This window comes from Macrotis lagotis, chromosome 2 (genome assembly GCF_037893015.1).
Source record: "Macrotis lagotis isolate mMagLag1 chromosome 2, bilby.v1.9.chrom.fasta, whole genome shotgun sequence".
NCBI classification, from domain to species: domain Eukaryota; kingdom Metazoa; phylum Chordata; class Mammalia; order Peramelemorphia; family Peramelidae; genus Macrotis; species Macrotis lagotis.
The window spans coordinates 296,755,068-296,771,540 of record NC_133659.1 but is presented as its reverse complement, the minus strand read 5'-3'; the positions used below and the strand labels follow the sequence as shown (position 1 = coordinate 296,771,540).

Here is a 16,473-nt window from a genome sequence, read left to right as displayed (position 1 = left end):
ACCAGGATAACCCGAGTTCAAATCCTATCTCATACTTTTAATAGAGTTACAAATCTGGAAAATTTATTTAACTCTTTTGGTGCAGGAGCATGTTATATTGAAAAATGCATGTTTTTCTGCAAGTTTTATTTGTTATCTGATTGTTTTAGGTTCATTCATAGGATTGTTTGGAAGAAACTAATATAAACTGCCACTATAATTGATCCCTTGTGAGACTTATGTTTTGGCCTCTATTTCGCACAAGATGTTCGTCCCTGGGATAAAAGGGAACAAAAAAATTCAGCACCAGAATTGTTATTCTTACTCATTCTCAGTTTCTCCACCTGTATAATATGGATTATATTAACATTTGCATTACAAGGCTATTGCGAAAATCAAATGACATAATATATATATATTGAGCTCTTTGCAAACATAGAAACATTATATAAATACTAGCTATTGTTCTTTTGTCATTAAAAAGAGGAAGCACAAATAACACCAAGACAAACTCTGAAGTGAAAGCACCTTGGTTCAAAAGTCCTGAATGACAAATATTAACTTTTACACTTTGGCTAAAGTCACTTGATTTCCAAGTACCCTTCTTGGATTCTTAAATTAGAGAGATGGGTTGTTTATCTGTATTTCCACACTGTTTTACAGTGATAAAATTGTAGGTGGGACTCCTCCTCTTTCTCTCTTAACTAATAAAAAAAAGATAACCTCTAGAATAAGTAGAAATAAGTGTAATTTAATAAAATTACTGAAAGAGTAGGCAGATTGTTTTAAAAGGAATTGCTTGGGATAATGGGACTCATTTGCTCCTTTTGTTATTTCTAGTGGTGGAAGTAATTAAACAAACTCCTTTTACTGCCCTGGTTTAGTTTCATACCAAAGAATGACTGACATATTGTTTTATTCTAAAGCAACAGTGTACTTATTATAAAGTACTGTTCAAACATATTGAAAGCATTTTCCTTCCTCCAGGAGAGTGCTAGAGAGGAGACAGGCTATAATTTTGTTGCTTCCTGTCATTGCAATAGTTTGTCTTGTCAGATTGTTGTTTTATTTTTTTCTGTGATTATTATTTTTTTTAGAACAAAGTCTGCACTTGAAATTTATTCAACCCTGACTAAATAGTCCATGCCACTGAAAAGTAAACTCTAGATTCTTTCAACAGTAAGGGATGTTTCAGAGAGATCAGTTTTAATCTACTGATTTAAAATGTCAAAGTAGTTAAAGAATTGAATTATGATGTATTTTAATTCTTCCTTCCAAAATGTAGAAGTTTCCTTGATAAATGAATTTCTGTGAATAAATAACACAGAGAAGCATTATTTACATTTGCAATACTTAAAAAAATAAAAACCCATCTCCATTTGTCCAAAGTACTCTAATGTATTTTATTTAAAATAGAAATAAAATAAAAGATTTCTTTTTTCTCCAACAGACTTGAGAAAACATTGGACACTTTGAGTAAGGAGTAAGTCCTTTAAACCAAATAATATTGCCACTGAAAGGGAAACTAGTGGCGAAGTAGATTAAGTGCTGTGCTGATATAAGGAAGACATCATCCTGAGTTCAAATCTAGCCTTAGACACTTAGCATCTACATTGTCCTTTGTTATTAAATCATTTTAATCATGTCCGACTCTTCAGGAGTCTCTTGGCAGAGATAATATCCTCTCCAACTCATTTTCTAGATGAGAATCCTGAAGCCAACAGGGTGAAACCATTTCTCCAGGGTCATACAGATAGTGTCTGAGGTCAGATTTGAACTTATGATGATATCGTGCTGATTCCAAATCTAGCATTCTATCCACTGCCCCTTTCCATCTTGAATTCATGAAAATGAATCTTCTTGGTTTCAAGTCTAACCCTTTATCTACTGTGCCACCTTTCTGCCTGATTTCTCTTATATTATCATAAGTTGTTCACTCAAGTTTGCCTCAGTTTTCACATCTGTAAAATGAACTGGGGAAAAAATGGCAAATTATTTTAGTAACTTTTCCAAGAAAATTCCAGAAGGGATCACAAAGAATAGGACATAATGGAAAGAAGTGAACAACAACAACATTGGCATTGAAATATCATTTAACGACCCCTGTGCATGTTTTAACTGAATAATCTTCTAGGCTTCTCTCTTGCATTTCTACCACTTCTTTCCTGTTCCCTAATCAAAGATGCTACACTTTTCTTTCTGGCCCAAATACAGGATCGAGATAAAACTACATTATATATTATCTCAATTTCTGGCAGGTGGGGAGAGAGAGAAAGAGAGAAAAAGAATATTAGTGAGCTGTATGAAAAGAAAGAAACTTTACCAAGTGTTTTCTAGAATTCAATATTGGGATTTGGGGGGTCATAGGAAAGGTAGTAAAGTGAACAGAGCAATTGGATTTGGAGTTGAGAATATTTAGGTTCAGATACAGATTCTGGAAGTTTTATGGCTATTTAGACTTTGGTTAAATCACTTCAGTATCTCTGAAACTCAGTTTTTTCAGCTTTGTAATGGTGTTGTCATAAAGGTCAAAGACATTCCTTCTGTAAAGCACTCTATAAATGTGAGCCTCTATTGGTACTATGGATGTTGTTATATTTGCCTCTGGCTTTATTTAACAATAAATAGCTGTGATGTATATCCCAAGGGTTTTTTCCCTCTATTTACTGGATGAGTTAAATTTGACTCATTTTGATGGGCAAAGAGAGTGGAATGCTGTCCTAATTCCTCAGAAGCTCTGTGTTAAGCTCCCTTAAATATGAACTGGGTGTGTCTCAACTCTGTTTTGTCTAATGGAGGTAATCATCAATGTGCTTGCTGCTTTTTTTTGGTTGGGATATTTTGGAAGAAAAATTCTCTGAAAGCTATAAGGTGCTAAGGTAATATGGAAAGGGTGTTAACTCCAATAAGAAGGTCAGTATTCAAATCTTGCTTTTTAGCACTTATTTATTTGTCTTAAGTCACTTATTTCTCCCTGAGCTTCAGTTTCTTAAATATGAGGATTTGGTATTAAGGAGAAATAGTATGAGAAAGAGTGCTACTCTTAGAGCTAGGAGACCTAGCTGGAAATTCTACTGTAGATTCTACTCCCATGGGTGTGACCATGGACAATTCACAAATTTCCTGGGCCTCAGTTTCTTCAGCTTTAAAACAAGGAGTTTAGAATAGATGTCCCTTAAAACTCTGGATCAGTGATGCTATAAATAAATAAATCTTCATTTGTTATGTATCATCTTTCACAATGGCAAAGAAATAATTGCCTATAAATTCTAAAGTTTTATTGCTTAATGATCTCATCTGCCCAGAATAATATCATCCATATTAATTCAATTTTTCTTTAATTTCTAGAACTTCTATTATAACATCTTTCCTGTGGTTGTTTGGTTGCCTTAGTCATATTCAACTCTTCATGACCCCATTTGAGGTTTTCTTGGTAGAGATACTTGCAATTGCAATTTCCTTTTCCAACTCATTTTGCAGATGAAGAAACTGAAGCAAAAAGCATTAAGTGACTTGCCCAGGGTCTGAGTTAAACATGACTGAAATTAAATTTGAATCCATGAAAATGAATTTTCCTCATTCAGAGTCTTGTCCTTTATCCACTGTACCATCTATCTGCCTTATAATATCATATGTGGTTCACTCAAGATAGACATTCTTCTACCCTCTGATCCATTTACCTACTTCATTCTCCTGCTTTTCACTCATCCCTCTGACTCTGTTACTTGGACTTCCCCTTCTGCTTTGTTGCTCATTCTAATTCACTGGAAGTTTCTAAAACATTTTTATTTCTGAACTTTTATCTATATGCATAACATCCTAAGCTTACTACAGTCCAATCTACACTTCCTGAAAAATGCTCACTGTGGTAATATCAGTCACCCTTTTGTCATTTTAAAGAGCACTGATTTTGCTTTGAGAAGAATGACATTGTCTCATTTCCTTGCACTTAAATATAAATATTTAGAATTGTGAAAACTAACGATCATAGGCAATAAATCCTGTTCTAATTTTTAGTTAATAAGTTAATGAATTTTAATTTTTATAAGTTCAGTTCATAACAAATGGAAACGTTTTCCTGAAGACATTTGCCTTTCCCTATACTTCGAGTATGTATGTATATGTATATATATATATATATACACATATATATGTGTGTGTGTATGTATATGTAGTTAGTTGCTTTTAATAAAATTGTCATCATGCACTACACACATTATCATTTAAAGGCGTGGACAGCAACTGTAGTATGCCCTTAACCACAAAACCAAAATTCACTTCATGAGTTACCTTGAGATTTTTTCTTTTGACATGGTTTTTGTCTTCTTTTAAGTTGTTTTCTCCTTTTTCCTGCTACCCTGGCCTTAGATGAGGACTTTAAATGAATGGCAAAAACAGTCAAAGAAAGAAAAAAATATTTAAAAAAAAATTAGTTTGAACAGACTCAAAATCCAATCTAATGAACCAGTAGGTTAGTAAAATGCTTCATTATATAAATAAGCTAGTCTTTCTATTTCCAGGTGGACATCTTCGACCCAAGTGACTGGGCAAGGATGACTTCCTGTAGGGACAACTGGACTTAAGAATTTTCAGTATTGGGCGGCTAGGTGGCAGAGAGCACAGAGCCCTGACCCTGGAGTCAGGAGTACCTGAGTTCAAATCTGGCCTCAGACACTTAATAATTACCCAGCTGTGTGGCCTTGGCAAGCCACTTAACCCCATTTGCCTTGCAAAAACCTAAAAAAAAAAAAAAAGAATTTTCAGTGGTTTCAATAAAGGAATAGCCATCTCTGATCCTTTTCTCTGAGCAAGCTGATAGTTGATTCTCACCAACAAAGTTTCATGTAATTATTAGATCTCAGATCTACTTTAGGAAAGAACCTCAGAAATCATCTCCTCTAGCTTTTCCCCCTCCATTTCATTTAACAGAAGAGTAAGGAAACTGAGGTCCACAGAAATTTTGTAATTTGCCCAAAGTCCCATAAATTGTGTCAAAAGGCAGAACTGAAATCTGGAATTCCCTTTCCCATCTCCCAAACTGGAAGCCCCTACTTTTGTCACTGCCTTCAGCTATGTACCAAGGATTTTTCATTCCCATACAGTAGTATTACTCATCAGTCACCTCTTACCCTATGTCCTTCTGCCTAACAATAATCTTCCCATGTCTATGCAGTCACATTGGTGATTCAATATCCATGATTCCAACAATATCAGTAAATAGTAGTCACAAGGAAATAAATGTATCTAAGACCTCTTTGAAGCTGGCTTTTATAATCTGCTTTCCTACAATCTGTGAATCACATTTATTTTTTTTTAGTTTTTGTTTTTTTTTGGGTTTTTTTTGCTAGGCAAATGGGGTTAAGTGGCTTGCCCAAGGCCACACAGCTAGGTAAACATTAAGTGTCTGAGACCGGATTTGGACCCAGGTACTCCTGACTCCAGGGCCAGTGCTTTATCCACTGTGCCACCTAGCTGCCCCAACACATTTATTTTTAAAAGTCATTTTTATTAATAGCTTTTGTTTTTATGCCACCTTAATTTCCCCCTTGTTTGCCTCCCTCCCAAGAGTCATTCTATAGAACAAAGAATATATTTTAAAGAAAAAAATAGGAAAAAAGGAAGAGAAAGAAATCCATAAAATAAATTAGTATGTTAAAAAATAGCTAAAAATATATGCAACATTCCACATTTGTGGAACATTTTTATTCTGCTAACAAATGAGGCAAGTTGTCTTCTCACATCTCTTTTCTGGGGGTGTACTTGTACCTTGTAATTACGAATCATATTTTTAAAGCAAACACAAACACACCAAAAGTACCCCTTTGACTTTGTCCTTCAATGAAAGGGTTTTAGATATATAGAGAATTTTCTCTTTTTTCTTTCTTTTTTTCTATATATATGTATGCATTATATTTTACATACTATATATATATATGTATATATATATATATATATATATATATAATAGGCATATTTTTAAATTTTGGTACTAATGGAAATAAAGGTCTTAGTTCAGCTTTAGCCAGCCCTTATTGGGAACTGTAATCTCCATATTCCTGGAATCTTGTCTTAGACTTAATGATTAGTTCACATCTTATTCAATTCAAACTAAACATCCTCCACTCATTTTACAGAGCATCATTTAATGGCATATCTGCAAATGAATGCTTCTCATTCTATCATTCTGGTAGTTGTTTCCTTTTGTCTTTGTGATGGTGAATTTAGTGTAATATGAGCAGGTTTCATGTAGAATTAGCATCTGTGTTGAGACAAACAAAATGCTAGTGTAGTGAGACCTGTCTTAGTCTCACTCTTGGAATTGTTAATTGAATTGGGATAAAAATAGATAAGCAGAATTTTTGTTAATTAGATGGAAGATTCTCTAGGGGATGGATTTTTTTTAAATAGGTGAAGGAAGAGAAGAATTGAGAAACAAAGAAATTTAACTCCCAATGGCTTTAAGATTTGTCTATATAGAGATGTTTTAACTCCTCCTGGGTAAATTCAAAAACTGAAATGGAAAAATAAATATATACTATATAGATACTTTGAAACAGAAATTTGAATTTGAATAAATTAAAATTTTAATTTTTTAAAACATTTTTCTATAAGAATATTTTGTGATCATAGCATTTTTCAATATATAACCAATCACTCTTATTAGTCCATATTTTTATGATTCCAAAGCATTTTTATCAAACCACATCATTATATACCATCTACCTGTCCATCTACCATTTTGCCATCAGCCCTACCAACCTTCCCTTTATTTTCCTCTTGCCCTGGTCACAGGCATAATCAGCACTAAAATTACTTCTAGAAAGGCATGTTAATTAACTGCTCCATGGATCAATTCTCCATCTCTTTGTCTCCCTAGATAAGAAATCCATTCTCTGGCTTCCACTCCCTTACATGTATTGTTTCTCTCTACTGGAATGGAATCTACTAATGAAAAGGTGTTTCACACTTTTTAATTTTGAATGCTCAGTGCTTGGCTCATTAGAAACACTGTGTAAATGCTTTTGACTTCTTTCTCCTCTCTCTCTCTCTCTCTCTCTCTCTCTCTCTCCCCTTCCACCTCCCCTCTCTTTCTTCCTCCTTTCTTTCCTTAAATGTTCACTGACTTTTCCAGGTACACATAACTAGTATGTGTCAAATTCTAAATTCAAACTTAGGCCACTTTGGTTTGATATCTATTTCTCTATCCAAAGTAACATGAAAGTCAGCTTTGATTGTCTCCATTTTGTAGATGAGAAAAGCAAATATCCCAACTACCTCTGGAGCTGTTTTGAAGTAGAAATGTATTTTAAAGAACTGAGTATAAAACTAACTTAAATTGCTTTATATATTGCTTATTCCTACATCATCTTATTTGCTCTCTTGGGGAGGATAAGGAAAAGAAGTGAGGGTGAAAAAATGTGGAACTCAAAGTCTTAGCAAAAATTGAATGCTGAAAATTATCTTTTACATGTAATTGGAAAAAAATGAAATACAAAATAATGGTTTTTGAAGAAACTTGTAAGAAAACTTTAGCTTGTTTTAATTAATTAAATAAAATTAAAATCCATTTAATTTAGGGACAGCATGACATAATACCCAAAGAGCTTGCCCAGAAATCAGGAACAGATGTGTTCAGGTTGTACCTTTGACATACTGACTTTGTGACTATGAACAAATCAGTAAATGTTATCTGTGTGCTAGACACCTTTTGTTGACTAATTTGCAGAGAAGCTGCATTGTCAAAGGATATTTCTAACTCCCTATATAATTTGTTTTATATGTATTCCTGTATATTCTTTATTATAAGGAATCTTTTAATTCTTGCCATTTCACAGTTCTCAGTAGAGTGCTTGTAAACAATATGTGCTAAATAAGTAGTAATTTAGATTTTAAAAATTATTTAACCATTCTATTTGGTAAAAAAAATATGCTCTATATATGTACATATATGTGCATATATCATATATATTATGTATGTGAATATATATGAATATACACAATTTAGCATTAGCTACAGTGAAATTTTCCACACCAATCTCACTTCCCTCCCCCCACCCCCACAGAAGGCAGTCTGTTAGTCTTTCATCTCGTTCCCATAGTATTCATTGATCTAAGCTGAATGTGATGAGAAAGAAATCATATCCTTATGGAAAAAAATAAAGTATGAAATAGCAAACTTACATACAAAAAACTTTTTTTAATTTAGAGGTAATAGTCTTTGGTCTTTGTTCACACTCTACAATTTTTTTTCTCAGGATACTGATAGTATTCTCCACCACAGACACCCCAAAATTGTGCCTGCTTGCTGCCTTGTTGGTATGAGCAAGTCCATTAAGGTTGATCATCACCCCCATGTTGCTGTTAGGGTGTACAATATTATTCTAGTTCTGCTCATCTCACTCAGCATCAGTTCATGCAAATCCTTCCAGGCTTCCCTGAATTCCTATCCTTTCTGGTTTCTGATATAACAATAGTGTTCCATCACATACATATACCACAGTTTGCTAAGCCATTCCCCAATTGATGGACTTTCTCTCAGTTCCATTTCTTTGCCACTCAACAGAGCTGCTATGAACAATTTTATACAGGTGATGTTTTTACCCTTTTTTCATCATCTCTTCAGGGTATAAACTCAGTAGTGGCATTGCTGGATCAATGGGTATACACATTTTTATTGCTCTTTGGGCATAATTCCAAATAGCTCTCCAGAAAAATTGGATGAATTCACAGCTCCACCAACAATGTATTAGTGTCCCAGATTTCCCATATCCTTTCCAACATGGATCATTGTCCTTTCTAGTCATATTGGCCAATCTGAGAGGTGTGAAGTGAATCATATGAAAAATTGCTCTAAATCACTAATTATTAGAGACATGAAAATTAAAACATCTCTGAGGTACTTACAGTGACCTTTTAGTTTACTTCCAACTACCTTCTCGCCAGCTACCATACCAAGTATTGCTTTTTCTGTTCCATCTGTCTGCTCTCCCTATTTCCAGCTTTCCAATGCTGAAATCATAAATCAAAGATGGACAATTGTTCCTTAAAAGTGTTTGTCAGTTTACTCCTCTATGGTCTGTCCCACCAATCTTTGTAGCTTTTCAAACCAAAATATTCAAAATCCTAGTCAATATCCCCCTATTTGGTGAATAAAGAATAGCATGATGAATAGAGAACTGGGCTTTCAATCAAAAAGACTCATCCACCTGACTTCAAATCTGACCTCAGGCACTCACTAGCTGGGTGACTCTGGGCTGCTCATTTAATCCTATTTGTCTCAGTTTCCTTATCTGATATTTGATCCAGAAAAAAAAAAAGAAATGGCAAACCACTCCAGTATCTCTGCCAAAAAAAACCCAGACAGAATTATGAAGAGTCAGACATGACTGAAATGACTAAATAATGGAATAACATTAGGTAATTGTAAGCTCCTTGAGGGTAAGTACTGATTCCTTATATTGTATATGCATCCCAAACATGTAATTCCAAGTGTTTAGAACATAATAATAATAATAAGTCAGTTTTCATTTATTCATCCATTTACATCCAAACTTCCTTCTGGTGAAGGCATGACCCTTGTGAAGATGACGAGGCTTTGTGTACCTGTCAAAGTGTTGTATTGAATTTGTCTTCTGTAAGCAACAACAGAGCCTGGAAATTGTGTGGTGACTTTCTTTTATTCTTTTGTTCACAAGAACTGACTTCAAAAACCTTAATATTAAGTGTTAGAGACACTGTGAGATACAAAAGGGGAAGAACTGTTTACATGCATAATATCGCAAATCTTTAAAATGTTAAAAATATTGACATACAGCTTTCTGAACTTGGAGTTAAGCAAACAAGATTCTAAACTCACTGAAGGCAGGAGCATGGGTTTTATTTCTTTGTATCTGCCCCAGCTCTTTTAATGAGACTCTTGACTCTTTTAATATGACTCTTAACAAGAAATTCTCCAAATGGGCATGGGAAAGCAGTGTGGTACCAGGGGAAGAATGCTAGTTTGAAGTCTCAAGAATCTGGGTTCCCATCCTAACACTTTTACTTAATTGGACCATCTTTTTGACCTTGGAACTTCTCTACGGCATCATTTCATTCTCCCTACCGCAGAGTCCATCATCCGGTGGCACTAACCTTCTTGTTCATCCATGCACAATAGCAATGTTCCTATTGTAAGCTTTTATCCTCTATTCTGTGAATTTTCAAAAACTGTCCCCAGATCTTCAATGTTCTCCTTCCTCATATTTAGCTCATTGCCTTTTCTAACTTTTTTCTCAGCTAAACTCTCTACCCCCTTTCTACAAGAAGCCTTTCCCAGTCCACTTTAATCATGGGATTTCCCTCTGAAATGATCTCTAATTTATCCCATCCCTTGTAGTTGCAAAGATATTTGTGTGATCTTTCTCTCTAGACTATAGATGCCTTGATAGAAGTTTGTTCATTTATTTTGATTTATTTTGCCTTGTTTGCCTTTTTTGTATCCTCAGTACTTATCATAGTATACAAAAGTCATTTAATAAATGCATGGTGATTAATGGAGTCTGAAAAATGAGGTTGGACAAAATGATTCTTTAATATTCCTCTCCAAATCGTTATGAGCTTATATAGAATTCATCAAAGAAATTGCAATTGGTTTACCTACCAATAGTTTCACAAGGAAAAATTTTAATTAGCTTTTGTAAATCTAAGAGCCAACTTTTAGTTTTCTAATCAACTATGACCTTAATGTAAAAGAAAAATTTAAATCAGCAATGGTGTAATAAGTTTACTACACAACTTTTGGCAAGAGAATTCATGCTTTAATTAATGATTGATGTCCTTTCCAATGTTGTCATGCTCTACCATATTTGGTCAAGATGGCACAGTCAGTAAATAACCTGCTGGCATTTTCAAATGAAGTGTCTTGCTTCTCCCATGGACCACGCTCTTCCTAAGCATTCTCAGGAGTGCACTATTTATTTTTCTTTTTCTAATGTTGCATTTAAGATTTTTACAAAAGGATAAGCTGAGGCATTTCCCAAAGCAAGATAATGTTCATTAGTAGGAGCATGCTATTTATCCCTCAATGGTTTGCTTTCAAAGACCCTGAGGAAGAGGACAGTTCCCACTTGTATAAGAATTGGGGAGAACAGACCAAAGAGCAGAACAGAGTAGATGACATCATGAGATTAAAGGCAACATGATTAGTTACAATGATTAGGTGAAGGGAATAATATGATTTGTTGGAAATTTGATAATGGGGCTAAGCAATGTTGGTCCCCCAATCATTCTTTTCTCATGACAATAAGAAATACTCTGTTTAATTTTAGGTGTGAATCGAGACTTTTGGACAATACAGAGACACTAAAGCTATCAGGTCAAAACTCCCTTGTTTTCTCACTCAGTCTGCAAGGTTAGCAAAATTCCTTGAGGCTAGAAGAGCTGGATTTTTAACCTTAACCCAAATGAACTCTGAATGAAGGTCAGAGACAAAGAATCATGACTCAAGTAGTTTGGACAGAATCAATGAATTGTAAATAGGATCAATAAGAAAATGATGCAGGATCAGTCTATCTTCTCACTGGAATACATTAACCAGTCAATTAATGATACCCTTTCACAGTATCTGATTTCTTCACAGAATATCATTTGAATTTTATCCCTAAAATAGAAAAAGCAAATTTCTCTGCTACCTCCAAACTATTGCCCTAAGCAACAATCCAATACTAACTTTAGAGGCACCAATCTAGACATCTAAACTATTATATCTAAGAAAGTCATAATGTAATGAAAATAGGATGTATTAGAAGGACATAAATTATGAAATTAGCTCTTCCACTAACTATCTATATGATAGTTGTTTTTTAATCTATTATTTATATTTATTTTTTGTACCGTAGCCATTTTGCTTTTCTGATAGATGCCTCTTTTATAATAAAAACAAAAAATCCAATTAACTTAAAAAGGTAGCACAATGTATGTATCTGTCTCTAGCATCAGAAAACGAGGATTCAAGTATTGCCTCTAACATACATTTGTGACATTGAACAACTTTGCTAAAATTCCCTGAATTTTTCTTGGGTCAGAGTATAGGATTGGATAATGGGGGTCTTTGATTTTCTTCTAACACTAAATGAATGAACCATGAATTTTCAGCATCTCAAGTTTCTCTATTTTTTTAGGAAAGAAGATTTTCATTTTTCATCCTCAGGAACCAATAATGTTATGTGCATTTATTCTGGATGTAGGCTATGTGTCATTTGGCAAGTCACAACCTTCTTGTTTCTCAGTATGCCTCCTTTAACATTTCTTCCATAGATATTCTGATTTTTATTTTCTGAATGTATGATCAAATGAGATATTTTTGCTATTTATTTTTGTTGCTTACAATCATGTCCAAGCTCCTTTAGGGTTTTCTTTGCAAAGATACTTGAGTAGTTTGCCATTTCCTTTTCCAGTTTGTTTTACAGAAGTTGAACTGGAGGCCAGTAGAGTTAAGTGACTTGCCCAGGGTAATGCATCAATTAAATATTTGTGGATTCAAAAAATTAAATATTTGGTTTGAAAATAATGAAAATGAGTCTTCCTGACTAGACCTGAGATTCTATCCACTGAACATCTGACTTTTTATTGGATGATAATTTGAGGCATCTTTTAACAAAATTCCTATTTTTCATTTTTCTATAATAGTTTAGCATAAAATAGTTGATGTTAGCTATGCCTACATTTAGTTCTATGACTTCATTGGATATCTTCTACAATATTTCTTTAGATGACATACTATTTATATCCAATGAAAAAGTCCACAAAGACTTTACAACATTCTTAGAGGTGTTAGCATAGAGTCTGTGTGCATGTATATAAAGGGAAAGGAGAAATGCTGTAATGTTATTATAAATAAAAAGTTTATTTCTACATTTCAGCATATTTTGGAGTTGAGTTTTGATATAGCCTATTTTTACTGACAATGCAATTGGTGGAAAGTACCAATGGTTACTGAAACATAAGAAAAATACAAAAACTTAAAAAAATGATGATGGTAGGGATGACTGAATGCTGTTTGTTCTGGACTGTCATAAAAAATATACTGAAGCATTAACTTTTTATCATGATGTAGCCCATACCTTCTACTTTCCAAACTAACTGACATATCAAGAGTAAATTTATTTTCTTCTTTGTTATTTGTAGCTAAAACTTTTATCAGTAGGAATGGAGGGAACCACAGTAATATTTGTCTTATTTTTAAAAAGAAATTTTCTTTATTGATTGTATTTCGAAACTTAGGACTTTTTGATCACTCAGTTTTCTCAGTTCTGACTTTTCCATTTCATTTCTTTGGAGCAGTTTTCTGTTTATTAACATTTGTAGGAGACTGGTGAGGGGAAACAGGAGAGGGCAGGTGGAAATGAGATCAGTCCTTTTTTTCTGTCTGTTTTCACTTCTGAGTAAGGGCTTCATGGGGGGCGAGATTGAAACCATTGATTGAAAGTAATTTTGGGGGCAGCTAGGTGGCAAGGTGGATAAAGCAACGACCTTGAGTCAGGAGTACCTGGCTTCAAATCTGGTCTCAGACACTTAATTACCTAGCTGTGTGGCTTTGGGCAAGCCACTTAATCCCATTTGCCTCGCAAAAAACAAAAAACAACCCTAAAAAAAAAGTAATTTCTGGATGATCTTAGTATTGTATTTCTCTATTTTTTCCTTAGTCTCTAAGCTAAGGTATTGGTTAAATAACCTAACCCTTTGGTTCTCATGTTATTTAAATTATGTTGTTCTTGACAGCATTAAAGACCATAAAGCATCTTAGGCCCCTCACTGTTTCACCAACTTTGTGATCTCTGATTCTTGCTTGATCTAGAACCTCCCAGAATTCCCTAAAACCAACCTGCTGATTACTCCTTTGGTTCTGAGCCTTTTCTTTTACTTATATTTTAGCCCTACTGCCATATTCAATAAACACCAAGCACCATTTCATTTAATCCTAGAATAGTCATCTTAATTTATTAGTGGTTCAAGCTCTGGGACGGGCATGGGATTCTGTGTGATCTGTTTTCTTTAGGGGGAAGGGGAGAAAATCAACAAAGTTCTAGTGCGATATAATAGCAAACATCCTGAGTTGAAGAGCTATTGGTTCAGATGAAATTTTATCCGTGACTCTAGTCCCAGCACTGTATCCACTGAGCCAAGTAGCTAGTGGAAAGAAGACTGCTTTTGAATTTAGAGGCCCTGCCTTTTAATCTGGTTTCTAGAACTTACTATACAACCATGAGCAAATCACTTAACTTTCTCAATCTCAGTTTCTTTATCTTTAAAATGAAAATAGGAATACTAATAATATTAACCTTTCTGAATTTTTGAAGAAAAATATAATTAAATAGCTGGCATTTCAACATCGATGTTATTATTCTTGTTAATAAGTCTAAGCAAGGATGCAAGGTTAAAGATAAAGAGTTTTGATGACAACTGGAGTGCTGAGATCTGAGTTCATTATCAAGTGTCTTTGCTAAGAAAACCTCAAAATGGGGACACAGAGAGTTGGGCACAGCTGAAAAGTGATTAACAAACAGCTGATCCTCTGCTTCCATAACTTGATTACTTTTTGAAATTATTTTTTCTGATGGAAAATGTTATTCCTTCTAAAATCATCAGCCATAAAGTGGTCTCTCTGTATCCATATATCTATACTTTGAATTTTTTCTTATGTTTTGTAGGTATTATTTTGTTTGATCTAATTTAGAGGCATACATTTGTGTATGATTGGTATGTATAACACAAATATTCATCTGTGTATACATGTATATCTTTCTAGGCATATGTACAATCTACCTATACATGTGCATATATGCACACTTCCATGTGTGAATATGTCTGTGTACAAACAGACACTATTGTGAACACAGTACTAGCTGTTGAGACAATTTCACCATATAGACAACTCATTGACTCTGCCATCATGTTACTGGTAGACTAGTAGTGAAATCTAACATATATATATATATATATATATATATATATATATATATATATACCTTTAAGATAAATGATATAATCAAAGTTTCTAACCTATATAAAGTTTTTAATAAATACTTTATCATTTACTCACTATTCTTTAGTATGTAATGAATAAGTGATATAAAGAAAATTGTACATGAAGCCCCAAGTGGGAAAAATTCATGATTCCCATGGAAAAATAAAGAAGGCATCTCAGAAGATATGGCATTTAAGTTTTGTTTTTGCAAGGCAGTGGGGTTAAATGGCTTGCCCAAGGTCACACAGATAGGTAATTATTGCATTTGAGTTTTGAAGAATAGATTGAAATTCAAGTAGTATAAATATGAATAATTGGTAAAAAACAGGCCTTTTGGAGATTAGTTAATTTAACTACATTTTTTTACAGGTGAGGAAATTGGAGCCTAAGAAATTGAATATTTGCTTATGGTTCTAAAACTAGATAGCATAAGAATATAATTGGTCATGTGGCAAGGATTAGGGATGTGTTCATTTTGTCCAATGCTATGCTCATACTATCAAAGGAAAATGATGAAGGCCTTCAGACATATTAGGTGAACTTAGAGAGAATGTGACTGTACCACACAGTATGGACAAGTATAAATGAATTCTCATTAACATCATTGCAGAAAATGTCCAAACTAATGAGAGCACAGATTCATTTGAGTGCCATTTGTGTCCTTTTGTACAGAAAGAATAATGGAAACATTTTCCTCTTAAATGCATCCAGAATACATCTCTTGTCAATAATTGATTTCTTAATATAGATATTTTCTAATTATAACCATAAATTTCATGATAACACATTGAATAACAGTAACTCAAAAGCAAATCTTTGTTAGCTATTGGAATTATCAGATTTCCAAAAACTTTTACATTTATACTATGACCCAAATAAGGTTACTACTTTGATTTCTCTATTCTTTTGATAGTAACAAAAGCATTTTTAAAAATCCTTAATGATTAAGTTCATCTTAATATTTATATCTAATATTATATCACATCCCATTTCAACTTGCTTGCACAATTTTTGTGATTATATGCTATGATTTAAATTTCCACAGAACAGATGATATATAAAGAAGGTTAGCTCTGCAAAAAAATTTTAACTGCAAGCATTTGTATAGCAAATGAGTTTGCATATTCCATAAGAATCTTGAAAATATAGGCTTCATCCTTGACATTTTTCCAGCTAAATTCTGTATCCGTTTGGAGATGAATAACTGATTACTTCCTTCAACTTTATCAAAATCTAGATTTAGAGTAGGCTGGAACCTTAAAGGTCATCTAATCTAATTCCCTTATTTTAAAGCTATGAAAACTGAAGGTCAGATGTTGAGGAATTTTTCCCAAAATCATGTGTTTGTTTTAAGTAGAAGTGCTAAAATTGGATCCCAGATCTTCCAATCCTAAATCTATTATTTTTTTTCCCACCATCATGCTGCTAGCCCAATGCCAAAAATTTTAAATGCATGAAAGGGAGCTGAAATTTTAAGAGAATCCAGACTC

At 33.7% G+C, this 16,473-nt stretch overlaps 1 protein-coding gene across 1 annotated transcript in view; it reads left to right on the top strand.

Annotated features, from left to right (window-relative positions):
• Positions 1-16,473, top strand: part of PPFIA2 (PTPRF interacting protein alpha 2) — a 190,207-nt gene that overhangs the window by 40,115 nt on the left and 133,619 nt on the right. The window lies entirely within an intron of this gene.